Genomic DNA, 19,729 nt, shown 5'->3' with positions numbered 1-19,729 from the left:
CTCCAGTACAGCCTGCTGCTGGTATGTTATTAACAATTTATCGGCCTTTTATGCCGCATGTGTGACGGGGGCCACAATATCTTAATTATAGTTTACAACCTCGAAGAAAGTATATTTATGAATACTTCATTATCAACATTTGTGGAACCTGAGCGATAACCCGAAACCATTTTTTTTTTAATTTACACTGTCGTCAGTCTTCTGTATCAGTATTGTGTGCGAACAAGCGAATGATGGGGGCTGTAATCATGCGCTTCAGTAAGAATCTGTCAAAGTTTTGATCCTATATTACGCTTAAGCATTTTGTAAAACGATGCATAAAGCCGTCAGTGCCTGACGACTTTTTATTGTTCAACTCGCCGATAGCCTCGGCGACTTCACTTGCAGTAATAGAGAGCTCAAAGCGCAGCTCGGCCTCTTCATTTATTTGCGGTAATTGTAAAGGGAATTATTCCTTAAACTTCTTGAAGTAAACCATAAGGCCTGACAAAAAGTTTATCTAAAAAGGAGTAACGGCTGTTTTCTCCATTATCGCAAGTACTTTTCTATTATAGTCGATCTCAAGGATATTATTTTGGCAAACATATCTCCTATTTGTGTTAAGGGGCTTTTTTTGTGGGTGCTACACCTAACAGGAGCTTTCCGCTCTCGATCGTACAATTGGATCCTGAAAAGGCTATTTGCCCAAAGTTTCTAACTGTGTCCTTCAAGACACATATGTCTTCACCCTATGACCCAGGGAACAGGCATTCCGCTTGAATAAGAGTTTGGAGATTATTTTCTAGAAGATTTCTACGTACCTTTTTCTGTAGGCAATTACCAGCTCTTTCATTTTGTTTTATCTTTATAACTTCTTTAACCTTTTCCATCTAGCTTTTTCTCTTTATTGCACGGAAAATCTTCCGAAAAAGAGAAACTAAAATAGCGCATGCCTCAATTCACCAGGCTACGCATGCAAGATCGTTATAACCCAGTAATTCCCCGTAATAACCAAAGTCAAACTTCCCCGGAGGCACACACGAACATCGAGATGGGGTAAGCAACTAGACGGCTCTTTCAGAGTAGCCTACTCTTCCCGCACCAAAAGCGCACTGCTCTAGGAATAAAATACGCCCCAGAACAACGTTGCGACATTCATGCACAGGGGCTTCTAGTGTACGGATGTGTGGTGTCTTAGAAAAGAACTGTTAATGACCTAATAATTAAGCGAGTAACAAAGTACATTTCCGCTGATTTTGCGCTTTGCTTTCATGCAATTTTCGCGCCAGAATTCGGAGCCTACGGGGAACCGGCGAGTGTACTCGCCCGCAATCGTACTACGCTGCCGCAGAAGCTGGACCGCGACCAATATAAAAGCTAGGGAGTTTTCGTATACTATATGGGCGCGGAGCGGACGCATTTCTTGAATTGCATATGAAATGAATACGCATCTACCAGTGTGGAACGTTCCTATGAGTGATTTTCGTCTTCTGCGAGTGCGGAAGGTGCATCTACGTCTGGTCACCGGCGACGTGGTCGTCCAAGTAAATCTGAAGCCAAGAAGGGGGAGACGACGGCTAGGCGCGCCGATGAGAGGAGGTTTAGGCGGCGCGAAAATACTGAGATGCGGGCCTGAAAAGGGGGAGGCGGGAACTGTCGCAAAAGGCGCGTTCTGCTAAACGTGCACTGGGATGCATAAAGTTTCAAGAAGCGGCATCGATCTAAGTGACACCATTGTCTTGCTAGTAATGAGAAAAAATATTTAAAAGCCTATGTGTGTGTGTGTGTGTGTGTGTGTGTGTGTGTGTGTGTGTGTGTGTGTGTGTGTGTGTGTGTGTGTGTGTGTGTGTGTGTGTGTGTGTGTGTGTGTGTGTGTGTGTGTGTGTGTGTGTGTGTGTGTGTGTGTGTGTGTGTGTGTGTGTGTGTGTGTGTGTGTGTGTGTGTGTGTGTGTGTGTGTGTGTGTTTGTGTGTGTGTGTGTGTCCTCTCGTTCTGTGTCCTTGTTCGTGTGTTGCGAGCATCGATGTTTACAACCATGTCGACGTTGCGAACTTTCAGATTATTATTAAATGCGCGGTCACCTGGAAAATAAACTCCGTTGAACAAAAACATTAACAAATATATTATAAGTAAGAGCTGTGCATATAAATTTAAAAAAAAAAAAACAAAAACAAAAAAGCGAAGAAGCGATTTTTCTGAATGCAATGGCCGTAGTAGCAAATAGCTATTATTCGCCGCCTCCAGACGACACCATGATCAATAAGGAGCTGAAAAATGAATCCTAAAGCTTCCCTTTCTGAAGCTTAGTTTCCGACTCGTCTCATCAAAAAGCTTCGTACTTCACATCAACTAGTCTCAAAGCAAGACATTTCATAGCCTAGTCGTCGTCGGGGCTGTCCCTTGTAACAAATAGCAGGTGACACATTGAGTGAGAGGAAAGGTTTTCTGACTGTATTCATGAAAACGTATGTCGTGACCTTCAGAGAGGTTTATTCTCCTGTCGAAAACGTTGGCATAGCTCGACAGCTGTACAGTCAATAAAAAAAGGAAGCAAAATGCTAATTACTTTGCGGTTGTATGCATCAATAAAAAATAAACATGGGAGCAAATATTTTGGAGGAAACATGACACCCTGAAATTCAACCGTGTATTATAAATGAGATTTGCACGAAATTTAATAGAGCTGTCAGAGGTCTCATTTCAATACTCTATATGAACTGAAGCAAAACAATTTTAAAAGGCACAATGTTGGAGCGTTACATAAGTCGACATCACATTGTTCCTTCTGCGCCTTTCTTGACGCATAATGCTTCGTAAATTATGACGTTGTCCAGAACGGAACGATTTTTGTTCATTACATCTATATGGACGAGTCTTCAGCTGGAGTGAAGATTGCTGGAAAACGTATCAACAACCTTAGATATGCGGATGATACCACTTTAATGGCAGAAAGTGAAGTGGAACTCAAGAGACTTCTGATGCGCGTACAAGAAGAGAGTGAGAAGTGTGGGCTTAAACTGAACATTAAAAAGACGAAGATCATGGCGTCTTGCCCTATCAAGTCCTGGAGCATCAATGGACAAGAAGTGGAAGCTGTGACAGATTTTCTGTTCTTGGGCGCCAAGATTACCTCGGAAGGAGACTGCAGCCATGAAATTAGGAGACGCCTGCTTCTGGGAAAGAGAGCAATGGTCAGCCTTGACCGCCTAGTAAACAGCAGAGACATTAGTTTGCCAACCAAGATCCGTATAACCCGTGCTATTGTCTTCCCAGTTGTGATGTATGGATGCGAGAGTTGGACTGTGAAAAAGGCTGACCGCCGAAGAATTGACGCGTTTGAATTGTGGTGCTGGCGAAGACTCTTGAGAGTTCCTTGGACTGCCAGAAGATCAAATCAGTCGATATTGTCGACCATAAACCCTGACTGCTCATTGGAGGGTCAAATTCTAAAGTTAAAGCTCAGCTACTTTGGTCATCTGATGAGAAGAGAGGAGTCGCTGGAGAAAGATTTGATGTTGGGAAAGGTTGAGGGTCGCCGGAGAAGGGGTAGGCAGCGAACGCGATGGTTAGATGGCATTCTCGACGCACTGCAGATGAAGCTATGTGATGTTAAGAAGATAGTGAGAGACCGGAAAGCGTGGCGTGACATGGTCCATAGGGTCACGAAGAGTCGGACACGACTGAACGCCTGAACTGAACTGAACATCTATATGAGATTGTAATATACCCTCGCACCACTAGCAAGAACAGCTCTCCCATACTGATATATAGGCTAAGTACAGACGTTTTCCTAATGGAGACTTTTGTGCTCAGCGCTTATAGTAGGGAAGTTGGCCTGAAAGAAATATTACACAAATGGAAGAACTAGTTTATTCTCGAAGGTAAGAAAATATAATTTGGACGGCGTATACTAATAATAAGACTGCCATTTATCCGACCTCGAGGTCACCCCAGTTGGCCACCCGACCCTCAGCGTAAAGTTGCTGTTTTCAAACAACCAGATTGTGAGTCGACTTGCAAAGGAGAAGTAACGCGATATGCGATAATTTACGCACACGCAAACAAAAAATATTGCAAGAAGCTGCGATGAGTCACAAGCATTTGCACAACTGTAAACATGTTACACTTGTACAAAAGTACAAATGCCTTTGAAGAAATATTCGTGCCTACCGCTTTCGTTGGGGCTCCGTTCTATAGTCCTGAAACTGGAAACGCCGTTTCAACCTTCCCACACAACACATTCAGCTATTCTGCGTCATTTCGAAATATTTAAGCAACTGAGAACATCATAGCAGAAGTATTTATAGCTGGACACAGCAGATACACCATGATAGTCTTCGTTTCACGGCGTAATAAGAAGAAAATTTCAAAGCTTTTTTAAAAATCTCCACATGCAGAGATACCTTATGGTGCGATTTGAAAGTTATAAAACAATAGCCTCGCACGATGTTCGCCCACTCTGTGAACTCTTAATATTTGCTACATTAGAAAACTTTATTTGTGGAGAAACTCTAATCATCGATACTGTTTCACGTGTTTTACTTAGAACGGGGCTTATGTCAGGTATTTTAAGTGCAACTTTCGTTTTACTGCGCGACTTGTTTGGCTACAAATTTTGCAACAGGAGCAGCATTTCCAACCGACTGGCGAAGATAAGGATTAAGCACAATTGACCTTAGGCAACATATTTGTTTCTTTAAAACGTGTTCGCTGTTTTCTCTTCAAAAATATAATGCGAAATTTTCATTCTCGGTCTTTGACCGTAATTATAGTTACGAAGGAGTCAGCAGTGATCTGATTCGCGAATTTATACTCGAATAACTCAAGAGCAGCATTACATGTATGCCCTGCTGTGTCAGCCACTACCTAAAATATTCAACATATAGGACTCGATTTTCCCCTACGGTTGTTTATATATTTATTTATTTATGTATTACATACTGCAGACCCTTGGGTCCAAGCAGAGGGGCATAGTTGAGTACAAAAAAGAGCAAAGAACAACAAAAAAGTAATAAGAAATTATACAATATTAATCGCAATGCATATTCATCTGTAAATTAGTGTTCCAATCTGATATTGTGCGAGGGAAAAAGGAAAACATAAACGTGTTAGTTCGAGCATAATTGGGGGTCAGTGAGTAAGGATGATGATGTCTCGTATAGCGTGTTGATGCAGGAGATATATAAGAGGACTGGTTTATCGCAAACTTGTTATTTATCAGGAGAGGAAGGAATTCTAGCCTCAGCTGTTTTCTGCGTGATTCAAGTGTGGGAATAGAATTTTCTGTCATTGTTTGAGAGGGTGAGTCAAACCTAGCGAATTTATTAAATATAGACCGAACTGATTTTCTTTGTATTTTCTCAAGGTGCTTGATATCTGACTTAGTGTGAGGATCCCATGCTATGCATGCATACTCTAGCTTAGGTCTAATGAAAGAGATGTAAGCGAGTAACTTTACGGAAGAGGGTGCATTTTTTAGTTTGTGCCTCAAGAAACAGAGTTTGCGGAAAGCAGAGGAGCAGATAGTGTTAATATGGAAGCTCCAGGACAGAGTAGAAGTTAAGGTAACACCCAGGTATTTGTAGCTGTTAGTACTGTGCAGTGGTGAAGAACCAAGGGAGTAAGAGAAAACAAGCGGTGCTTTCTTACGAGTACCACGGAGGAATACTGATTTGTCAACGTTTATGAACATCCCCCATTCACTGCACCAATTTAATATGTTGCTTAAATCATTTTGAAGGACAATGTGATCATGTGGAGTTATTACATCTTTATACAAAATACAATCATCAGCAAACAGTCTGATTTGAACACCTGGACTCACAACATTCACGATGTCATTAATATATACCAGGAATAACAGGGGACCCAGAACACTACCTTGGGGCACCCCCGACGTGACTGGAAGAATGGCCGAGCTGCATTCGCCAATTTTAACGTACTGCGTTCGTTTAGTGAGGTAAGCAACAATTCAGTGTACAAAAATGTCAGGTATGCAATCATTCTTAGTTTAAATAATAATTTGTCGTGCGGCACCTTATCAAACGCTTTGGTGAAATCTAAAAACATTACATCTATTTGTCCATTATTGTCGAGGGATAACGCAAAATTATGAATTACGGATACCAGTTGTGTTACAGTCGAATAACCCTTTCTGAAACCATGCTGAAACTCTGTAAGCACATTGTTGTCAGCCAAGAATTCATTAATGCAATTTGCCACAATGTGCTCCAAGAGCTTGCAACATTGAGATGTTAAAGAGATGGGGCGATAATTTTGGAGTATTTTTCGATCTCCCTTTTTGAATACCGGAACAACTCGGGCCACCCTCCAGTCAGCCGGGAGCTCCCCCGACGAAAGTGAAACAGAAAAAATTTTAACAAGAAATTTCGCGACATGTTCAGGATACCGCTTTAGGAAGATATTCGGTATTTCGTCAGGGCCACATGTAGTTTTGGTTTTGAGATTTACCAGCATATTGACAATACCAGCATAAGAAACAAAACTGGCATCAAAATCACGCTTCTCGGAAAACTCGGTAATGACATTTGATACTGAAAAGACACTTTGAAAATATTCATTAAAGTGCTGCGCTATGTCTATGTCATCAGTTATCAGTGTGTCATCCACTGTTAATTGCGGAATTGATTTCTTTTTCTCCTTCATATGCTTCCAGAATTTATCAGGATCATTTTTAATGAAGTTTTAATGAATTTTAAAGACCATTGTCCCTCTTTAGCAATGATTCATTTTTTATTGCCATTAGGTTAAGTCCATTTTAGAAACAGGTAGGCATAGAGACACATTCATGATAAAACTTTCCTAACCATAGCTGTATCTTTCCAATCGCTCATTATAAAATTATACAATATGAGCATGGAATTATTCTTTTTTTTATTCTGTCTGAAAGATTTCTTTATTACAACGCATGTTAAAGAATAGGTTTCCTCTTCACTGATATCTAAACTTGATATTTGCATTTCTTCAAAAGCAAATTAGCTTTATAAACTAGATGGCGCGTGCAAGGCCTAATATTTTATATTCCCTTTAGAATTCCGATGCAGCATCTGTCTGCTTCCAGAGGATGAGCGAGGAAACCTCATTATCTATACAGAGCTGTCTTTTATAGTTCATAAGTTCAACATGTACAACAATAAAAAAAAAAAACTCGAGCATACGCAAATAGTGCACTATGAGGTTTCCCAAGCAGGCAAACGCACTTTCCATTCCATGCATTATGTATATGTAGATGACGTCTCTCTATTTTTTGACGAAATTCATACCACGAGAGCGAACGTAGAGGTTCAAAATGAAATGTTTCTATTAATATTGTTTCATTCCATTGAGAGTGTGGAGCCACGAACTAGTGTGGCGTTGCTCTTTTTGACGCTTCTCCATCCGCGAAAGGAGCTACTGTTCGAAGTTCGAACTGTTCGAAGTTGTTGTTATGGGTCTTTACATCCCAAACCAACTCAGGCCATGCGAGACGCCGTTTTGAGGGGTTGCTATAACTTCTGGTGCTTAAATTTCTTGTAACGTGCGCTAACATCATAGAGTACTCTGGCGTCTGTTGCCTTTTGATTCCATCGAAAAGCAGCCACTGCGGCCGAGAAAGAGAGAGAGAGACTCTTTAATGGAAAAACAGAGAATTTTTGCCGGCGTTTAGATTTCGCTGGCATGCTACTCTGTGTGGGTAGAGGAATTCGGGAGGGAAAGATTGAAAAAAGAATGATGAGGGAAATAATAGAATTGAAGGGGGAGATCAGATACAGCGTCCTTCGGTTCGGCTGTCAATGTGCATGTCCAACTATTTTATGTCATAATCTTCACCAGATTGGCAACATGTGACGCCCGTCTCGCCGCAGTGGCTGAGTGGTATGCGTACTCGAATGTTGAGATCCCGGACGTGCGTAATACGCGGCCATGGAGGCCACGGCCTTGTTTAATGGCAGCGAAATTGAGGGCAGCTGTGTTTTGTTCGAAGCCAGTGCTGATTGAATAACATCAAGCGGCCGAAGTCAACGCACAGCTCTCAGTGCTATGTCCTTCGTAGTCCAGGTTGCACTCAGATGTTACACCCCATATATCTTCCCATGTGTGGCGTTAACGGCTAGCTCCGAAAATACCGGAGCAATAATATAACACGACACATAAACAAAGCGTCGTGTCAAGTATGGAGGGCAATGTCCAACAACCCTCCAGTAGCTTTTATATGGTGGCATTCACGCTTGAGAAGCAAGAGACGCACATACATGCTTGAGCAGTCTGACATTTTGTTTGGTCAAAGACACCACGATTCATTGACCCCTTAATCATTGAACCCAAATAACCTGTCATAGTATATTTCGTCCCTCATTGTCTCGAAAATTATACTAAATGAATTCAGTTGTCATCATGATTTACTGCGAGCCATGCTTCAGCAGTATGACAATCCCTTTGCCGAAGTCCCTGACAATGCGCTGACCTCTTCATCATCGAGGTCAAGAAAAGTATAATACGCATAACGTGTCGCTTTCTCGACTGCAGAGTTACAGATAGCTAAATCGTGAACCAAAAACAGTTTCTGCGCCTGACGTATGCATACAATTGTTAAGTACAGATTGCAACGTAAAGCGTGTCTGCGTGTGCGGCACATATTCATTGCTTGATCGACCTGGACTGTGAAACCTGTCAGCTGCATGCGCTGCATGTCTAGGGTTAATGCCCAGTAAAACTTTCATCGCATTGATCTGGATTCCAAAGTAGTGACGTGGATATATCAATTCATCTTAATAAATTATTTTGCAATAGTCAAAACAAGCCAGGGAATTTTTTCTCATGTTTCCTGCTCGGTACATGGTGATAGCAGCACACCTTCAGCATGTTTAACCGATGCTGTCATTTATTTTAATACGCAGATGTGTGGAAGCCAAAGTGATTAAGTGATTGCAAACTTATTGACAACTCTCCTTTTCAAACTTGGCGAAGTTTTTTTTTTTTCTCTCGTTTTCAATTATATCATTTATTTTTTCTGCATTCTAAATTTCGCTAGGCTTCTAAAAAACTTTCTTGCGGCAAAAATTATCAGAATGCGCATTGCACATTAATTTTACCTTTGTATCTGTGCGTTCTCACAGTAATGTAATTAAACATGTAATCATGCTGTAATTAAATATGTTCATTCACTGACGTAAGAATCCTGCTGAGCCCCATTCTCCTTCTAATCATTGTCCCATGCCAAGCGCCACTATTCCTAATTCGTTTTGCTTTTTAGCACACCTGCTTCATTCAAAGGTTTGCAATGTTCATAGTTATTTTTAAATTCTCTTCGAGCAGAGGTCATCGTGCCCATTTTATTTAGGAACGTTTACAAAGAGCATAGAGCTTCATTGATTGAAACAGGGATGGTTTCGTAAGGTTCATCAGCATTTAAATGCCACCACGGCTTTAAGCCTACAATAAAAATTACACACAAATATTTAACCTTAATTTCAGTTTTAGGGAAAGCATAATTACCTGGAATGAGTTTACTGGGCGGCTGCTAACCTATATCAGCTTAAAGAGGCTCCGTGACGTTCACTAGACCACTACTTCCAGCCGGTCCCTATAGTTCTTTACACCTTCCCAATTCCGCTAAGCCCCTATCATAACGGCGAAATCATAGCGCCTGTTATTTTATTCTGCTTCAATATTCAGCGTTTTGGCACCGATGTGAGTGACACACGACGGCGAAGTTCGTTAACTGTTATGACGTTTCCTTCTCGCTTGGGCGCTGCTTCGCTGATTGGTCAGGCACGCACTTTAGATTTTACATTCGAATGTTCTTCAAGTTACTATGCTGAAAGCAAATAAAAGGTGTTCTAATTCCGCGTGTGTTCGTGGAGTGCTTATAAGGATGGAGACTATAAACTCAGATAAATGCGTTGCTGTCAACTAGCCCTCTGCGAGCGTCTGCTTGCTGTGATGATGGTGATGGTGGCTTTGCCCTTTGTAGCGGGTCGCCGCTGCCTTCTGCTGCGGCGGATCCAAAAATAAAAAAAAATATGAACAGAGAAAGAAAAAAAGTTCGCCAATTTATTGTCCAGACTCCACGGTCACACGCACAAAGGTCACTCCTCAAATTCCAAGGCAGCTGACAACGCTCGGATTTCGGAGGTCGGCAAAATCGCTGGATAGGCCAATTCATTCATTCATTCATTCATTCATTCATTCATTCATTCATTCATTCATTCATTCATTCATTCATTCATTCATTCATTCATTCATTCATTCACCTTTATTCATGAGGATGACCTGAGGCCTAGAGGGGAAGGTATGGGTTAGGTGAGGTTGAGGGCGCCAGACTCAGACATGAAGTCTAGCAGGACACTAAGCCTTCGCTTGGCGTTGGTATTGGGGGAGGTGCAGTCTTCGTAAGTCTGAATGTGGTGAGCAGAAATGTAGCGTGCGCGGAGGCCAGCCGTGTCAGGACAGGTCCAGATCAAATGCTACAGGTCAACGGAGTCAGAAGTGCAGTTGGGGCAGCTGATCTTGGTTTGGCGCCATTGACTGAGAATGTCCGGTGTGTACGCTGAACCGGCTCGCGCCTTGTGAGTCAGAACTTGGGCAGAACGAGAGAGGCCGGAAGGGATCGGAGGAGCAATATCGGGGACAGGGTCCCGCAAGAAACCCCTCCACTCATGTCAACATCACGTGGTTGATCGTTTCTGCCGACGCTACACAGATGGCAATAGTGCCAAAATCGTTTGTGAAGCACGCTCGCTTCGCCTTAGCTCGTGCACGCCATTCCCCCGTCTTCGAACTTTCGCACAGGTAGCACTCGAGTGATCCGTGAAAGCAGCAGCGATGGCTTCCGGTGGAACACCATAACGGCGATGCAAATTTTCTGACCTTCGGGTTCACCTCGTCGACACCCCCGCGATTGGACTGGAAAAAAATTTATTGTCAGCATTGAACGATATGGGCACTACGCACTTAAATGGCAAAAATAGTTTGGAGCAGCGTTTGGTTGGCTAGGCTAGCTTTGAGCAGACGAAGAAGCCGGTCCTCATAGCTTGGCATCGAAGCGTCGTTCCCATGGTAACAACGCTGCCAAAACGTGCGGCTGCAGGTTAGGTTGGAGGGGCAACCATGGTCAATAGCTTCCGATACGTCAGCAGAAAGCGGTGTTCCTCCTAGGTTCCGCCCCAGTCTAGCGCTAGGCGAGCGAAATGGGAAGGGCTCCTCTCGCCCCAGCTCAGACGCGCTGTCTTTTCTCTCGTGTATTTAGAAGTTTATAAACCGAATAACTCTCGTTTCCATGCGCCGATGTCTGTAATTCTTTTTTTATTGACATCAGCACGGTGCAAAAACCTAGAGGTTGGCTGGAATTAGCGGTCATTGTGCCGCTTTAATAACTGTTGTTTAACCCAACTACCTGTTCTGAATGTGACCCTACTTGATGTCTGTAAAGATACTATATTTTTTGCTCCCACCTCTCTTCCTACAGCTGCTCCTACGTTTGCCATCCCTTTGAATAAAATTATTATTAGCCAACATCGTTAAAACTTGCTTTCGAATTCAATGCCTTATTCATGCCCATGTTTCTTGATTTCGACTAGAATGTCGTAACACCCATTTGTTCTTTAACCCTCTTTGTTCACTTACTACTTAAATTTACACCCATCATTTTATTTTGGATAGCAATGTGAGGTAGTCTCAATATACGTTGAACCCGTTACGTTACACTCCGATTCTCTGCACCATGGAAGGGCAACGGTAAGAAAAAGCTTTTATGTGCTCCTACAATTGGCATTTATTGTCTAACTTATTTGTCATATACGCTAGCTGTACTCAAATCTTGTTCTGGTTACCTCGGTGTCGTGGTTAAAAACAGCTGTCACACCTGCGTTATAAAACGTATTGCTTACTCATTGTTTAGACCTCACATGCACAAAGTAGATGTATTCCTCTCCCATTTCCGGCCCATCTAGTAGGGTACTCTAGGGCGGCTCACTGGTCAACCTATACTTGATTAAACAGTCGCCCCTCCCCCTTCCCGCTATAACTTGAGCATTACAAACCTTGTGGTACTATACGCTATTCAGCTACCAACAACATTCCTGGGTCATCCGGAACACACATGGCTAGGTAATCCAGTGAATGGTTGTGCTGCGATTCTGAGGTGGCCCTTACGCTATCGCGTCCCACACTTAAAGAAGTAGCTTTATTGCACCGAGGATGTGAAGCATAATGGAAACATTGTAAGTTATGGTAAGCATTGCCAACAGTATCGCTCTGTCGCATAGGCAGTGAAGTGGGCAGCGGCAGAAAAGTTGAAAGTGGAGAGAAATGTAGAAAACGAGAGAGGCGAGTAAGCACCGCGAGAGAGCGAGCTGTGGGTTGTCAGCGAAAAATCTATAGCTTGCTTCTAGCATGTTGTAATTGGCAGGTCACATAGATGGTAGGCGTGTAGGTGGTATAGGTTGGAACCCGAGCTTCCAACTGCTAACTCGGCAGCTGTCAGAGGGAATGTTGCCAGGGGAATTAAATCCGGCACATTTGGAAGGTCGGCCACACATCCGACGAGGCAAATGCGTCGGAATGAGACGACTGCGCGAGCACGTACCTTATAACAGTCCAGAATTGGGGTAGAGTTTAGTGTCATCTGAAAGGTGGTCATGGCACACAACATTGACCAGGCTCCAGATCCATGTGCACAAAAACATGTGTCTACTTACATGTCTCTATTTACCTGCGCATATTGCGGAACTAAAATGCCTAAAAGCTTACTCGCATTTAGCATGCCGGTATTTGTCGGCCAATTTTTTTTTCCTACCGAAATTTTTGACCAAATACTTTAGTTTTCAAGAGAATCACTTTTACGCCCCTCCTCGTGTGCCCGATATAATGTAGATTTCCCCGCCTGACAGAGATTTTATACCTAACCCTTCAGAGTATGGCGCATATGCTTTATTTCGTGCTTGTCGGACAGCGCATAATTTCAGGTCTGTAAGAGCATGCGATTAACATGGAATTATCTGGTTGATCGTGCCTAGTAATCTCGTTAACCATTACCGTAACTGCAAATAATGTTTTTCTTTCTTGAACTATTGTGATAGTTCGTATACGCACTCGATCCGCTTAACACATGAGAATATGCAAGCATACCACCTAAAGAAAAAAGGGGATGGTTAAGCTTCAGCTGGCTATCTCTGTTTCTACATGGCACTAAGGCCGCTTGCCTTGATTACATATTGCAACAAGTGATTTGGTTTGATAGGTTGGTCACTTTTTACATATATTGGGTTAATTTCATCAAATAAACGGCTGTTTGTATTTCAATATACATTAAACCCTTGCTCTTTGGCTACAGCGGTTTTCACAAGTTTGTAGCCCTGCTCTAATGATGTACTTGATCCTGCGCACTCCATCCTCAGCTAAATGTGAGAATGCATCGAAACATGTTATGGAGTGGTTTTACCGGTTTTCTAAAGTTTTGAATGAAGCTTCCCGTATGCTTCTCTGAATTACTATGCCCACGCCAAATACCTTAATAATGAGAAGAAATAAGAGATTCTATGGAACCAGAACCTGGCAGCAGTAAGAGAACTAAGTGTAGTTTTGTGATTTGTATAATCAAACAGGGATATGAGGGTCATGCGAACTTGAAACACAACTAAAATGCACAGCCCAACGAAGTCAAAGTCGACGTGGTCTCTAATCCCATGACTGCTCCTACAACGACAGCGTCTTACAAGTCCTGTCACTGCGAAAAACCTATCACAGAAAATATTCTTCAGGAGCTAAATTAAAACAAAGGCAACTTGCTGCTGGATATAGATAGGGCGAAGAAACTTTAATTGGCTAGAACACTTGATGTCCAGAACGTATTTATAATTAATTATTCCTCTACAGCACTGAGTGAATTTATGACAGCCAAACCACAACCTCGTTGGGCGGAAATTGGCAGAAAAAAGACTTAATTGTGTTCCTGCTTCGAGCTCAAGTTATGAAAATTCAGAATGGCAATTAGGCCTTCCTACTACTGGAGAGAATTTCCTTGTTGCTTTAAATATTGAAGGAAATTGCAAAGCAGCACGATCAAGCAAAAGTTTTTTTATAGCTGAACATTTCGAGTCCGACTAGGTCACTTTTTCAAGAATGACTAATAAATGGGGAGGAGAGCAGCGTACAGTCTCTGCTTTGCTTTTCTCTCCCCTGGACGCGGGTCTTTAAAGCATGCGAATAAGAAAGTTTACAGAAACCTCGTTCATGGTAGTGTTTATGTTGCATATGTGCAGCGGTTTATGGTAGTGTTTATGTTGCATATGTGCAACGGCCAATGTGACGCCTCTTCAAAACCCGTTTTTGAACGTGCTCTCCTAAGGTCTTGATACGTCAGTCTCGGCTCACACTCTAGTCATGCTTTTATTGTTAATACTAGACCGGTTGATGAATATTAACCTGATTTTGATCTTGAGTGAATTCGAGTGCCTTAAATAGACTAATAAATGACTACTGTATGACCCTTGAGGCCAGGATCGCTTTCAACACTAATAGCGATTTCAGTGTTACACTGGACCAATTCTTGAATTGAATCATAATCTTCATGTGATCGTGACTGAGCTCAAGTAACTTACAAGTGATTTAGATATGTATTCAGCCCGTACCCACTTCCACCTGTGATCACGATCACTGTGTGAGCTTGAGTTCGATTGATGCAGCCTACGTATGGCAAAAACCGCTCAATTAATCCGCAATGCATTGAATACTCGGCTGCTGATAAGACGGTAAAATAAAAGTACTTTTTTTAATCCCTGCTTAAACTATGTCGAACAAAAAAGGACACCACAGGCACTATGATTACCTTCCATTTCTTAATAGGATGAATATTATGAGACCCGCCGACATTAATAACTACTCCAAGTGGCATATTTAATGTAGGTGCACACATTACAGCATATAAACTTTAATTTGCTACGGTAAGCGCTCTGGTTTAATCATTGCCAAGAAATATCTTTCCAAAATGCAGCCTCATATAGATATTCGTTAACAGAAACCCTACCTAGAGAGGTATGTTTAAAACGCTCGAACTGATGAAAGACAACGCCAAATCGAACCTAACTGCAAAATGCAATGAGACATATTTCTATTCCAATGACGGTGCTGACTCAAGAGTAAGAGGAAGTTGTGCTATTATGTGTAGCCAAGCGATGAACAATCAGTGATTAGCACGAGTTGCAATAACAGGTTTTATGACGTCTGTGAAGAAACCGGTAATATTTATAGCATTCTTTTGAAGTAGTCAACACTTACCGTCCAACCATCCAATATAGATTCGGAGTTGCAAGCCTTGCGGTTGATTTTGGTGGCAGCTCGCGTGATGCCACTGAAGACATATATAAAGATTAACGAGCGAAACATGTTTATCATAGACTCTAACACGTTTCAAGATTGAATGCCCAATGCTTTTTTCATCTACTAATATTTCAGACAACTGAAGGGCTGTTTTGCACCCTGCGCATCACGATGTTCAGTATGTCACTCCTCATATATTTATCATGCAGTTACCCAGGGGTGAGAGCAGTGGCCCTGAAAAGTCAAAGAGATTTCTTTTCCTTCAGTCTCTTTGCGCGTTCTTTGACCTCTGGTACATTTACCTTGTAATGCGTACATAGGATTAAGATAAACAAAACCACTCAGCATCGTCTTTGTGACATATAAAACGTCAGGAGTTACATTTTAGTGCCTTTGTAGGTGTTTTAAAGTTTGATGTGTTTCGCGGACCCTTCCCTTGCGTCAGGGATACCCTTCTCTTCCATAGTCTCTCTGCGAGGCACTTGCCGCAGCAAGTAATAATCATGATTCTAAACCTATTGTTAAGGCCAATCTTTTATTTGCAGCAAATGTATCATGTGTAACCATATTCATACGCTGAAGATAATAATATTCCAAGTTTTATTAACATCTGCGATTCAGTTTAATGGCAGGTAGCTGTTCATTTGCCAAAGTGCGCTCCGCACGTCCTACGAAGCAAGAATGCCACATGCCAACAGGCAACAAAGGCAAGTAACCTATTGGGAAAGCAAAAGCCTTCCACAATGGTGGGAACATAGGCCAGTTGGTATAATATGAGGAAACGGACCAGTCACAAAGGGACGAGTACGTGAGGGCAGATGTGCACCGCGATGCTGAGGATAGCAACTGTGGGTGAACAAAAATAGTCACATTCAAGCAAACCTTTCTCCGTCAAACGGAGCGCAAACAATTCCACCCTTCGGAAATATCACTGGAAAGATCAACTTCGTGCCTATCGCTGGCGATCGAACACGGCCAAGTATATTTAGAGCTAGTGCACTCAAATAAAAAAAGAAAGAATTGTCCCCATTTATCCTAGACTTTCACTCTCATATTTTCTCTTATCTCTTTAGAGGGCTTAGATTACTGAACTGAAGTTAGCAACCACACTTCCTGCAATAGCGATTGAAGTCTGCTCCATCATCAACAGAACCTGATTTCTGGCGTTCATACAGCCTATCATTGATACATGAGCATGTTTGACCTATGCTAACATTTTCGCAGGTATGCAGGAAACTATCAAAGCCGCACTTGGAGCAATATGATACGCGAGACTGCGTGGTGGAATGGGAACACGGCGGCTGCAGCTTCCGGTTGCCATCTTGGTTAGGTCTAGTGGTCGCGTCCGGCATGTTGTCAGCTGTGCGTGCTCTCTTGATACCGGCCGAGCGACCACGAATATCTCGATAAGTTTTAAGAGCCACGTTTCAGCCACAGCGCTGTTTGTACTGCTCACGTTTCTGCGATAGGTTATTTCTCGTCATTTAATGATCGTGAACATGCCTTCTACATTCGTCGTCTGCTCTGCTTGAAGATGATGGCACGAATGAACACATTGTGGTGGTGGTTTGTGGGGTTTAACGTCCCAAAGCGACTCAGGCTATGAGAGACGCCGTTGTGGAGGACTCCAGAAATTTCGACCACCTTGGGTTTCCTGTATTCAGGATATCTTCCGTTTTGGCAGTTTTAATTTTTCGAATATTGATTCCAAGAACCGCCCCATAGGTAACAATGCAAAAGAAAGGTTGTTTTGATTGGTTTGTGGGGCTTAACGTCCCAAAGCGACTAAGGCTATATGAGAGACGCCGTTGTGGAGGACTCCGGAAATTTCGACTACCTGGGGTCTTTTAACATGCACTGACATCACACAGCACACATGCTTCTTGCTTTCCGCCTCCCTCGAAAAGCGGCCGCCGAGCCCGGCATTCGATTCCGCATCCTTGGTAACAGTCGTCGAGCACCGTAACCACTGCGCCACCCCGCGGGCATCAACACAGTGTATCCGTAAAGTATTTTTTTCTTATCAACACACTGTATGTGTAAAAACGCATAACTCTGTCCCGTTGTCATTCTATTGCGCGCACTTAGACACTGGTCCAGTGTTCGCACCTTCCCATCACTGTTTATTTTCAGGTGGACCGATAACATTGTAGTAAGGTAGTAAGCGGTTATTTTACACTGCGTGCACACGTTTGTTGCCTAGAGCAACTTTTGTGGTACTGCATAATTTTGTGTGCACGAGTCTTATAGCAGTCGCGTAACTGCAGCACAATCGTTCGGGAGCCTCGGTCAGCTACGCGATGCTAATATTACTTTGAATACAACGTTCGTTGCACATCATCTTAATCAGCGTCAGAGTAACAAGGACAGGTATCTTTTTTGTCTTTGTTTGTGTATTCTTCAAACTAATGTAGCAACTTCGCAGTTTTTGCTTTGATTTAAATCCTAGTTGTGATATTGAAGCGGACTTCCTAAGACCATGAAAAGCACGCTTGACGACCAAGCATAGGGCGCTTTCTCGTTGGGGCAAACCGAGTGGGCTGGTTTTCAGTCTCAACATTTCGTGGCTTCCAACATTTGTTTTGTTGATTACCAGAGTTTTGCAAAACGGGAATGGCTTTGTTACCGGGCAATCTCCGCTTGCCGCAACAATAATGAAATTTGACAGCTTCAAATGATTTCAGCATAGTCTCAGTTTGAAATGCTTTTCTCGGGCCCGACGGGATAAAATATCTAATTAATCATTTTTATTTACTCGAACAGACTGAAAAATAGTGATTGCAGAAAGTGAAAAAAAAAATGAAATGCCGCATTTTAGTTTATTCCAAATTAACATGCAGCGAGCTATACGAGAATAGGAACGTGATTATCAGTGCACTTAATAGATCACGGAATGTCAGCTCACGTTTAGTGGCGGCAGCACAATCAGAGCGCAGGGGCCTTCTTTGCCAGTGAATTAATGAAAGCTTTTCTTTGCGGCCGTACAGAAAGGTTGAGCAGCACTGGCGTACGCCGGCTAAAAAAGAAAGCGTTTCAATGTGTTGACATTGGATAGGGATAATTTTCTCTGTCGGAGAGTTAATAAAAATTCATGTATTTTTAACGCGAAAAGCCTTCAAAGGTTAGTAAAAAATCAGCGCAGGAAGTGAACTCTGTGTATAGGACGGCGTGCTTACCCAGTGTAGCTACTCTCCATACGTGTGGTTAACATCTGCGATCAGTAAAAAAAAAAAAAAAACGCATGGTTAATATGTCTCTGATTCCCACACGCATCGTATATCATTCTCACAGAATACTTAGCGCAGCGCAACATTGCCTTCGGACATCACTTTTAAATGAAAGCGTAGCTGCGTTTACTCAGCGTAGAACAGGGTTTCATTTTTTTTTTACCGTGCAAACATGGCGGACGTAGTTCATGATACGTTAAAAGACGGCATTCCGTATTTTGCATATCGTCTATTACGCCGTGGGCAGGTTCTCTTGTTTCGTCCAACAGAATTTCGTGACTTGCCTCTAGCGATGCGCGACCATCTGCCAGACAGCTTACAAGGGGCTCCTAGAAGCTATTTGGCTTATGCTTGTTCATTTGAAAATCAATATGTTCGTCAGGTTAGCCTTTCAGAGATGTTGCTACTTTCAATAAAGTGAAATTGCGAGTTTATTCGTGTCGTACGTCTCTTCTCTTACTTGGCATTTGACTACTGCTTCTTTTAGTGATGCGAAAAAGAATTTCTCGAGAAACAGCCCTTGCAGAACGGTGTTTCCAATATCTTCTCTATTATGGAATACAACATAAAAATTTTGCAAACACTTCTATTCTATTCACATAACGCATAAGCTCATGATTGCTTTCAAATTATTTATTTTTACATAGAAGCATGCAGCCAGGTTCTTTTCGAAGGTTAGACAAATGATTTATTTCCATGCATAATACAGAGCAAGATTACAGTAACTGACGATATCAGAATTAATCTTTAGCACCTTTCGGAACCGCCCACTTCTTCCTTGTTCACCTTATATATCCAGGATTCTCTGTGTATAGAGTGACGTAATGAGCTAAGTAGATTGCTGACACTTTTTCTCCTCAGATGCGTGCCCTTAGCGATCCTCTGATTGAAGAAATTTGAAATATCAACCTTTACAACGCTTTTTATGACGATGTGGTGGTCTCAGTTGATGTCACGATTAGTTCCAGACAGTTCGGCGGCAGCGTTTGTTGCTGGATTGCCATTCATAACTTCGTATTTGTCCTCCTGCAGCCATCTCGAAAACATGCTGTGTGCGCATATATAAATACACTTTCATAGAGAGCATGCTATCGTCTGCCTCACTCCTCTCCATCTAAGACTGTCTCGAATTATGAGAGAAGAATATGAGGGGCAGGTATACGACACTTTGAGAACACGCTTGCTATAGGCCTCGCGCGCTAAATG

General features: G+C 42.4%; 1 long non-coding RNA gene across 1 annotated transcript in view; it reads right to left on the bottom strand.

Moving 5' to 3' along the window:
• The window catches only part of LOC146188827 (uncharacterized), a 78,021-nt gene extending 62,567 nt beyond the window's left edge, over positions 1 to 15,454 (bottom strand). The window contains exon 1 of the long non-coding RNA XR_014707584.1: positions 15,255 to 15,454. This is a non-coding gene — a long non-coding RNA (uncharacterized LOC146188827). The remainder of the gene's footprint in view (positions 1 to 15,254) is intronic.
• Between the last annotated feature and the right edge of the window lie 4,275 nt (positions 15,455 to 19,729).

The sequence above is a fragment of the Amblyomma maculatum genome, chromosome 5 (assembly GCF_055883805.1).
Source record: "Amblyomma maculatum isolate TAMU_Amacu chromosome 5, ASM5588380v1, whole genome shotgun sequence".
NCBI classification, from domain to species: domain Eukaryota; kingdom Metazoa; phylum Arthropoda; class Arachnida; order Ixodida; family Ixodidae; genus Amblyomma; species Amblyomma maculatum.
The sequence above is the reverse complement of the archived record's forward strand: the minus strand, read 5'-3'. Positions and strand labels throughout refer to the sequence as shown.